This window comes from Hydra vulgaris, chromosome 15, assembly GCF_038396675.1.
Source record: "Hydra vulgaris chromosome 15, alternate assembly HydraT2T_AEP".
Classification (NCBI taxonomy): domain Eukaryota; kingdom Metazoa; phylum Cnidaria; class Hydrozoa; order Anthoathecata; family Hydridae; genus Hydra; species Hydra vulgaris.
Window position 1 is genome coordinate 18,494,243 of NC_088934.1, and position 12,093 is coordinate 18,506,335.

General features: G+C 27.0%; 1 protein-coding gene across 4 annotated transcripts in view; it reads right to left on the reverse strand.

The window, feature by feature from the left end:
- The window catches only part of LOC136092279 (uncharacterized), a 212,840-nt gene that overhangs the window by 74,115 nt on the left and 126,632 nt on the right, over positions 1 to 12,093 (reverse strand). The gene's annotated exons all lie outside the window — the stretch shown is intronic.

Sequence of the window (12,093 nt, forward strand, 5' to 3'; positions counted from 1 at the left end):
TTCGACTACAAGATAAGTATATATATATATAAATATATATATAAATATACATACATATATATATATATATATATATATATATATATAAATATATATATATATATATATATATATATGTATGTATATATATATATATATATATATATATATATATATATATATACATATACACACACACACACACACACACACACACACATATATATATATATATATATATATATATATATATATATATATATATATATATATATATATATATATATATATATATATTTATTTATTTATATAAAATGAATAAAAACAACTTTTGATGGAACTCTGAGTTTCATGCCTTTCGGCAATCATCAGCCATTGTGTGTTTTGTCACTTAAAAACCATTTAAAAAATTACAAATTAAAATTACGGTGGAATGAGTTCTGATGTTACAAAAACAAAACAAAACAAAAATTTAGTATTTAGTCCCCAGTGTCAAATAAGGATAGTAAAAATTTTTTTGAATGCCGGCACTTTGATATTATTTCATATCTTTTGTTAAATTAGTTTTCTCCTTTATATGATAATATATGAAATTTCTCAAAGATTACAAAGTTTTAATGCTTGGTTGTAGGGCTTGCATTGTGCTATTATTTTTTATGTAACAACAGGTTTTATATTTTTCGATTTGAGCTTCCATATTTCTTTGGAAAGTTCAGTGTCATTTTTATATTTGGGTGCATTGAAAGATTTAAGATGGTTGGCATATCCTAATTTAAAAGTGGTTTCACTTATACCGAAATAAACTTTGTTTTTGAATTGAGGATCTCCAGAGCTTACAGTGGCTTGGTATACGATATTGCTAGGAAGGCATTGGTTATTTAACGGACAAATGTTTTTATCTATGCAGTTGCATTTTTTTGATGTTTCATTTTTATTGCTTTGTAAAATTTTGTTGTTATGTGCATTTATTAGAGACTTGACATTAGGCTTGCAACTATAGCTAACCTTAATATAATTTCGATTAAAAATTTTATGAAGTCTGTGTCCTACTGGAAAGTGTTGGTCAATTAAAGCTAAGAAGCGATTTCCAATTTTAGTTTCAACATTTTTACTAAACGGGGGTTTGTACCATATAATTTTACGTTTGCAATGTCTTTTTTGATTATTGTTTATTTGTGGTTGGTAGGTGAGTTTTGAATTGTATCCTGATTTACGTAAAGCCTCTTCATACGGAAGAATGGAATTATTGAACACAGTTTCATTTACTGCCATAGTCGATAATTTTAACTCAATATTGCGAGGAATTTCTTTTATTATATTAGGTGGATGGTTTGAATCAGAATGAACATAAATAAGTTGGTTATTAGGTTTACAATATGGTTGATAAGAACTGTCAATGTTACATCAAGGTAATTGACAATTTTAATATTACATTGGATGGAGATAAGTAGGTTGTTACTTTTAAAAATATGCGTAAAATGCTTTTTGATTTTTTCCATTTGTTGGCCGCTTCTGTTTTCAAAAATAGCAAGTCCGTCGTCATGATACAAGCCAAAATTATTTTTATTGTAATGTTGAGAGAGCTGAAACAATATAAAAATACCAACTAATTCGCAAACTTCAGCTCCATCAAATGCTCCCATTGTGACATCAAATAATCCGCCTCTTTTCTTTATCCAAGTTTCATCGTTTTTAAAAATTAAAGATTTTCTTGCATGATATATTATATTTTTATTGCCATCATTTATAACAACATGTTGTTCGTAATTGGTAAGAGTGTTTTCACTAATAGATGGGTAAAAATCATTTATATCAAAAATTAGAAACTTGCAAAGGTGTTTATTTTTAATTTTTTTAAATTTAATAGTTACGTAAATCTAGTGTAGTAAATGTTTGATTGCACACTTAGGTAAAGCTTTTTGAGAGCTACAAAAATATATATTACAGTATGAAGTTTCACTCATTTAATATAGAATTATATCTAAAAATAGTTTATCCAGATTATTAATTTAACTTCATACAAGATAAACAGTCAAGATTTGATCAAGATTGATCAAGATCGAGATTATATTAAATGTTTATGCCAACATAATCTAAAAGGAAAATCAATATTTGGAAGTTCTTTTTATATACACAACCTTTTTCACTAACTCAACTTTTTCATCTACCCAACCAGTAAACTCATTACAAATATCTTATCATCTCTCAGACTAAAAAGGAAGACATTTATCAATGATGATTGACTCTTCATTAGAGGACTAGCTTATAAGATGGAATATCAAAATACCACAACTTACCGTGTTGATATCACTATATATATATATATATATATATATATATATATATATATATATATATATATATATATATATATATATATATATATATATATATATCTATATTTGTGTGTGCATATATATGTATATATATATGTATAAATATATGTATATATATATGTACATGTATATATATATATATATATATATATATATATATATATATATATATATATATATATATATATATATATATATATATATATATATATATATATATATATATATAGATAGATAGATAGATAGATATATAGATATATAGATATATAGATAGATATATAGATATATAGATAGATATATAGATATATAGATAGATAGATAGATATATAGATATATATATAGTTTGTGGTAAAAAATAGCTTTTCACTTGTTTGTGGTGTTTAAACTGATAATTAAGGTCAGATTATAACAAAGCGCATAAATTTAATTGCGGAAACTAATTAGGCTTAAAAAACCACAAAAGCGCAAATTATAAGACTACAATGTTTTCATTTAACTTTTTTTATTTTTTACTGTAAAACATGAGCGGATTGTTGCTACATCAATTATCTTATAGCCTGCTGTTACAAGGAAGTGATGCTATATCGACTATATAATAGCCTCCTGGCAACAAGGGAGTGCTGCTACATCAACTGAGGGTTTGGTCAGGGCAGGCAGTCTATCAAATAATTAAAAACAAAACTTTTTAAATTTTTTCCGGCCTTTAAAATGATTTTTTTTAAAAAAACAACCTAAAACTGACATTTTATGGTAAAACTTCAAAATGACCATGCAAGAAGAATATATATATATATATATATATATACATAGTATATATGTATATATACTCTTGGGGTATATATATATATATATATATATATATATATATATATATATATATATATATATATATATATATATATATATATATTATATTTATATATATATATATATATATATATATATATGTATATATATAAATATATATATATATATAAATATATATATATATATATATATATATATATATATATATATATATATATATATATATATACCTTCCTAGCTAGCGCTTACAGGAACATGTTTTTTTATTCCTATTCTGCTGTTTATTTTTACGTTTTAAATACTATTTTTATCATATTTATATGTTTTTTAATTTTTTTCTTTATTTCTATCTTCCTTTATACATATCTAAATTTATTATTTTATTATTTATATGCTATATTTCATTTTTATTTTCATCTATTTGCAAAAATGATTAATTACAGTAATATAAGCATACTTAAACCTTACCGTAATCCTAAACCTGACCTTGATGCTTACCCAAACCAAACCTTTCGTCGATGGAGCAGCACTCCATTGTGAGTCAGGCTATTTGATAGTCAATGTATGTGCTTTATGTTCTCTATAAAAATTGCTTACGAGGACATTTAAAAAAAAAAAAAATGATGCTTACGGGGACAAAAATTAATGAATACACTAAAATATCCGCGATTAGGCTAATGTCCCTGTAAGTGTTTATTTTTTTGTAAAATCTTTCCTCGTAAGTGATAAAATAGGTGTGTGTGTATATATATATATATATATATATATATATATATATATATATATATATATATATATATATATATATATATATATATATATACATATATATATATATGTGTATATATATATATATATATATATGTATAAGTGTATATATATATATTTATATATATAAATGTATACATATATATATAAATATGTGTATATATATACATATGTATGAGTGTATATATATATATATATATATATATGTATAAGTATATATATATATACATATATACATATATATATAATATATATATATATATATATATATATATATATATATATATATATATATATATATATATATATATATAAATTAGTAGAAAATTACTTAACAAGAACTTTTTTCATTTAACACTGTTTTTTATCAATAAAGACTCATCAGAAATAAATGATAAAATTAATAAAACTTCAATTTATCCCAAATATCAAAGTACAAGAAGTCAAAAATGTCTTAACTGCTGTAAATTTTCACACATTTGTGGAACTTGCTGAAACTATTATAAAAAAAATTCTTTAGAAATGATTACTTATGCTTTTTTTAAATAATATTTTTTAAAATAGGGGATTTAATGTAACTATTATTTGAGCTAATTTATTTTTATAGTTTTTTAGGAGAAAGTTTTTTTTGTTTATCATCAATATTTTTATCTTTTAGACTTCTGAATAATTTTTATTTTTAAAAGATTGCTTATGATTGGCAAAACGTTTTTTCCATTAACCCTCTGTTTTCCCAATGAACTGTTTATCAGGTACATTCTTAGAAGAAAGAACACATTTATTTACCACATTTTTTGATAAACAATTTCCACTTATTGGACAATTGTTTTTTTGTTTACAATTACAATTTTCTGTAGTTTTTTCATTTAGGATTTCTTTTTTGTTTAACAGAGCATTATTGTGACCTTTTATAATTCTTTCAATACTTTTTGTGCAACTGTAGCTAACTTTATTTGTTTAAATTTTATGTAATTTATTTGAGGGCAGGAGATGCCTATTGACCAATTTTAAAAACACTTTTCCTATGTTAGTGGAAACATTTTAGCTATATGGGGATTGAACCAAATTACATTTCTAGTTATATTTTGCTTTTTAGTATTCTTTTTTTCAGGGTCAAATTCTAGTTCAAAATTTTCAAAGCCACTTTTTTTAAGGGCATCTTTAAATATTTGTTTAGAGGAATTAAATACATTTTCATTAGAGGAGTTTTGGTTTAGCCTGTTATTAATTGAAATCGGGATTTGTTTTAGAATTTGGGGTTGATAATTTCAGTTAATATTAATATATAATAATTCATCGTTTGGTTTTTTTAAAAGCTTAAAAAAATTTGGGGTGAATGATTTGAGTTAATATTAACATACAATAAATCATTGTTTGGTTTTTTAAAAAGCTTATATGAATTTTCAGAGAGGTTAAATGTGACATCAAAAAAGTTCACAATTTTTAAATTTATGTTTATTTCAATTTGAAAGACAATATTTAAAAAAAATTTTATAATATTTTTTTTAATTTTATTGAGCCGTGGACCGGATTTTTTATGCATTAATATTAAACCATTGTCGTAATAAAGACCTAAATTATTTATATTGATTATTTTACTAAATGAATTTAAAATGTATAGTCAAACAATTGAACTGATGACCCTGAATTGAAGGTGACCCCTGCTCTGGACACCCAATTACTGCGCATACATCTGCAAATATTGAGTTAGTTTGGCAAATAATAGAAGATGACCCTCATTTAACTTTTGATGATATTTTGGAGCAATCATCTATTAACCAATATAAGTTAGGAGAAATCATACATGACTCACTAGGGCTGAGAAAATTTTCAACAGGCATTGTTTATTTTAATTATTTGGAAAAAGGTAAGACTATAACATAATTATTAAAATTGCTTGAAGTCAGTTATAGAAGAAATAAACAAGCCAAAACCTACCTCAAGTAAAAAAAACATGAAATTTCTTTATGACAATGCTAGACCTCATGTCACAAAAGCAGTGAAAACTTTCCTAGATCAAACCAGATTCAATATAGTTTGCCACCCACCTTACATGCCAGACTTAGCTCCATCAGATTTTTGGCTATTTGAACGCATCTAACTCATCTTGACAATCATACAGACGTTGAAAGTTAAAAAAGACAAATTATGAAGATACTTATATGCATACCTTTTGAAGACTATGGAAAAACATTTGAGAAGTGGTTGGAAAGGATGCAACTATGCATGAATAATGGCAAATATTTTAAACGTTTAATAAAATAAAATAAAAAATACATTTATTTTTGATTATTTTTTTCGGGGGTTGCACAAACTTTCCTTCCACCCTAAGTATAATATATATACATATATATATATATATATATATATATATATATATATATATATATATATATATATATATATATATATATATATATATATATATATATATATATATATATATATATATATATATATAATGTATATATATATATATATATATGTATATATATATATATATATATATATATATATATATATATATATATATATATATATATATATATATATCTTGTTAATTTCCGATTACTGGAACTTTTAAGGGACCAAGGATGAATAGTTCAACAATTTTTCAACTAAAGCGAGTTTCCATTAAGTAGAACTTTGGCTGAGGCATTGTTTATTTTAATTATTTGGAAAAAGGTAAGACTATAACATAATTATTAAAATTGCTTGAAGTCAGTTATAGAAGAAATAAACAAGCCAAAACCTACCTCAAGTAAAAAAAACATGAAATTTCTTTATGACAATGCTAGACCTCATGTCACAAAAGCAGTGAAAACTTTCCTAGATCAAACCAGATTCAATATAGTTTGCCACCCACCTTACATGCCAGACTTAGCTCCATCAGATTTTTGGCTATTTGAACGCATCTAACTCATCTTGACAATCATACAGACGTTGAAAGTTAAAAAAGACAAATTATGAAGATACTTATATGCATACCTTTTGAAGACTATGGAAAAACATTTGAGAAGTGGTTGGAAAGGATGCAACTATGCATGAATAATGGCAAATATTTTAAACGTTTAATAAAATAAAATAAAAAATACATTTATTTTTGATTATTTTTTTCGGGGGTTGCACAAACTTTCCTTCCACCCTAAGTATAATATATATACATATATATATATATATATATATATATATATATATATATATATATATATATATATATATATATATATATATATATATATATATATATATGTATATATATATATATATATATATGTATATATATATATATATATATATATATATATATATATATATATATATATAATATATATATATATATATCTTGTTAATTTCCGATTACTGGAACTTTTAAGGGACCAAGGATGAATAGTTCAACAATTTTTCAACTAAAGCGAGTTTCCATTAAGTAGAACTTTGGCTGAGGTTGTAGTTTGAGTTAAGGTAAATTTTCTTCATTTAATATTAACGTTTATACATTAAATTTCCACCATTATACTAGTAAAAGCGTAGAAAATGTTTCAATAAACAAATTACATAATACAGTGAAACGATAACATTTGAAAAATGCTTAGCTTCATAATGACTTCCTTATTACTTGGAAATAAAATTGTGTTTAAAAGGTAGCAGTCTTTTATTTAGAAACTCATTAAACTATAAAATAATTGTTTTTTAAACAGTTTTTATTAGGATTTATCTTTTAACAGTTTTATCATACCATTATTTTGTCTCTGATTATAGCATTATTTTCTATTATTCTATCCATTCAATTCAGATTTAAATACAACCAAAAAATAAAGAAAGTGTTAGGCTACAGTTATTTAAGTTTTATATAGAACGACTTTTTTAAAAAAAAATTTATATATGTTATTTTTAATTCCTTTAATTCCCATGCAAAAAGTTTGAGTTATTCAAAGAAATTTGCTGAAAGGGGACAAAAACGTTTGACCTAACAAAGTTCAAGTAATCCAAGATTAGACCAGAGAATTTTAATAAACAAAATACATTAGCTTGAGATAAAAAAAGTTCAAGTTAACCAGTGTTTAACTTACAGAAAATTAATCATGCACCAAATGAATTATAATTCATAAAATTACAAAATAAAAGTGATATGAGTGACATGGAGTCTGTTCTACCGATTTTAAACTTATAACTATGTTAAATAATATGGTTAAAATGACTTTGACTGTAAATTTTTTAAATACAAATAATAAATTGTATAAAAAAAAAAAAAATTGTATTACATGTTCAGTAGGTAAACAACATTCAAAATGTCAAACAAAAAGTTTACTGCAATTAAAAAAACAAAATTCACATGAAAAAAAGAATTTGATTCACTTTAAGAAAAATGAAAGATTACGTAGGAATGAATATCAAGAATCATTAGGAGCAATATGCAAAATGGCTACAAATTGGCAAATAATAAACTGATACACCAGCTTGGTATCAGACTGTAAAAATGTGAAAAGATGAATAAAGAAAATTTTAGACAAATGTTTAGAACTATAGGCTAAAAATAATTATTTAAAACAATTAGAGATCTGGTAAAGTGGAATATACTAAAATGAAACCTGATGATTCTAAAAAAAATACATCATTCAAAGGAAATTAAAACTAGAAACATTAACTTCGATTCTGAATAAATACAAGGAGGAGCACTAAAGAAGTAAGTGGCAGTGATTATAAATCTTTAATAAATATTAATAAAAAACAAGCAAAATTAAAAATGAATTTTTAAAACCCAATGTTTTTTACATGTTATAAAAACAAAAATTTTGCAATTAATTGTTTCTGATATTACTGTTATATTTTTTTATTTACATTCGGCTGAAAATCAATCATAAGAAAGTGACTCAGAAATTGATTGCAAGATTTGATGTTAACAGACAGAGAGAGGTCCAACTATGTTTACAATCGGTTTTTACGCCTTGTCTAAAAGAGAAAGGACATCATTAGAAGATCTGCCCCAGATGGCAACAGTATTCCATACAAAGACCAATTTGAGATTTATAGAGATAAAGAATAGAATCCGAAGTAAGAAAGTGTTGAGCTTGATAAAGAGATGCAACCTTAGCAGATGCTAATTTTGCAACAGATTTGATATATGGTTTCCAAGAAAAAACGGAAGTAAGAGTTAATCCTAGAAGATGAAGAGTGGATGACTCATCGAGTACAATTCCGTTCATAAATGTAGGAGGATCTAAATTATTGCAATAATGATTGGCTGAAAAAAATTAAGTTTTATCTGAATTAAAGTTCAGCAGCCAGTGTGAGCCCCAAGCTGTGGCAGAAGTAAGATCCTTTTCAAGCTTAAATGCCCCCTCCAAGCAATCAGAGAGTTTTGGCTTCTTATCATGTCAAGAAAAAATGGTAGTATCATCAGCAAACAATGCCACCTTAGATGTGAGAATGTCTGAAAGATTGTTAATGTAAATTAAAAAGAGTATAGGGCCAAGGATTGAACCTTGAGGAACCTCTGAAGTTACAGAATAAGAAGAAGAGTGCTGTCCATTGAGGATAACTTTTATACCATGATTCGAAAGGAAGGATTTAATAATCTTAAAGATGTTACCAGATACATCGTAAGAAGAAAGCTTATGGAGAAGACCAGCATGCCAAACTTTATCAAATGCTTTAGAAATGTTAAGAGCGATGGCCTTAATCTCTCCACCTTTATCTAATACACAATAAAACCTATCGGTTATTACTGCTAGCAAATCAGCTGTAGAACGAGAAGATCAAAATCCATATTGATGATCAAAAAGTAAATTTTTAGATTTAAGATGAGAGATTAAGTGTTAGTTAATTAAAGATTCAAAAACCTTGCTTATGATAGGAAGAAGACTAATGGGACGGTAGTTGGACGAATCAGATTGCTCTCCAGAATTTAAAAAAAAAAGGGATAACAAATGCCGCTTTCCAGCAGGCTGGAAAACAAGACTCTGATAAGCACTTGTTGAATAGTTTTGATTGTATTGACAACAGCTCCAGAGAACACTTCTGCAAGACTATAACAGGTATATTGTCCGGGCCACAAGCTGTAGAAGAGTCTTAGCATGAAATCACTTTAGATACAGAAGCTGAAATGATATGAATGTCAAGCAATGGATCAACCAGTTTGATAGCTATATCAGGTAGTACGCAACTAGTGGAATCAAGAGATGATATTGATGAAAAGTTCTTAGCGAACAATTCAGCTTTGTCTTTAGGTAAGATGACAAAGTCTGAACCATACAAAAGAGGTGGAATTACAGATTTGCTCTTATTATTGATACTATTGAAGATTCTCCAGAAGTCACGAGAGCATAGCTTTTGTGATGAAATACAAGATTTCATGGCCTGAGAATACAGGCTTTGGCATTAGGCAAAACCTTTTTACAATGGTTTCTAGCAGTAATAAACAGAATTCTGTTTTCTTGAAAATTGTTTTGCTGATAGATATGGAAGTAACGGTTTCGATTGGCAATTGCAGCAGCACAATTTGAGGAAAATCATAGAGAAGAGTGAGGCTTGACCTGGAATCGTCGAGAGGGAATAAAGGATTCCATGCCAGCTTGAATCCACAAAGTTATGTGAGAAGCACATTTGTCAACAGGAAAGCAAAAGATTTCTACCCAAGGGTTAACACAAAGAAAATCACGGAAAGAGTCTCAGTCAGTTTTAAAGTAGTTGTAAGAGGTACAATGACATACGGAATCAAATGAAAAAGAAGAATGAGATAATAGTTTTTGAGAGATCAAACTGTGATTAGAAGCACCTATGTAATTATGTGGAGAAACTAAGCAATGACTAGAATCAGAAACAAGAAGTAAGTTGAGTAGAGAAGGTAAATGATTCAGGTTGTCTAGAAAACGAGTTGGAAAGTTAACTATTTGAGTTAGGGGTTGAGAATGGCAAAAATTGTGGGTTTTAATGCCTGCAAAGTCACTGACACTAGAGCCAAGCCATTCAGTGTGATGAGCATTAAAGTCACCGACAACAACTATATTAGCGGATGGATTAAGAGAGAGGGCTTGGTCAATATGATCAGAATTAACATCAAAAAGAGTGCGGTCTTAAGATGAAGGAGAATGATGTAGAACAAAGAGAAAGGCAATAGAGTGAAGTAGTGCTTAACGAAAGTACATAAAAGAATATACTGTGGATTCAAACCTAGTTTCCCTACAAATGGATGAACTCTTGCGAATGTAGATTCCCAGGCCAAGCATGTGACTATTGGAGTCTTTACAAGTTAAAGGAAGATAACCATCAACACTAAGATCACAAGATGAGACAGCCGAACTCAAATTAGTCTCACATAAAGCAAGTAAGTCTGGTGAACTTTGCAAAAAATAAGACTCAACAGAAGAAAAGTTACTTCGAAGACCATGAATATTAGTGACTGATAAGTTTAGAGAACTTAGTGATAACAATGGTTTTTTTTGTTTTATAGTTTTTGGTACTTTATTCATTGTCAAATTTGTGAAAAAACTTGTCTTAAAGCATAGATAGTACTCAGTACACTATATAATAGCCCAAGCAGTTGCCTCATTACTATTAATAAACCCTAAGCCGTAACAAAGGGCTCTAAATGTGACACCAAAAGTACAAACAGGGACACCATCCATGTGCAACATGGCACTGTTAATACTTTAATATTTTTCAGCTGTTAATGGAATCAGCCTCTCTGAGAGCTACCACATAGTTAAGAAAACCTGACTACTAGCCGGCCTCAGAACCATAAAACTGAGTTTTAGAGCTGTACCCTTATTAGAAGATAATAAAATGAGTTGCCTGGTCATAAAAACAAAGACACATGCAAAACCCAATCATTGAGTCAAGAAGATCCAGCATTCAAAATCCTAAACTGGGAACAATGATAGATAGAAGAAGAGATGCAAGGCTTGTCAACAGTTAGAATCTGTTTATACCTTAAATCTTTGCCTAGGAGACCTTCTACAAGACAGTAGTCAGATGCATTTAATATCTGCTCAAGATAAGTATTTTTGTAGAGACACTATCTCTGACCTTTACTTAACCAAGAGCACCAAGGCAGGGGGTGTTTTAAGTCGGAGTTGGCATCTCCGAGCCTTTGCCTAAAAAGGCATATAATACAAGGTAGCAGGACATGAAGCAGATAATACTGGGTTATATGTTACCAATATATATATGAAGACCACACGGGAAAAAACGGCAGAGTCAC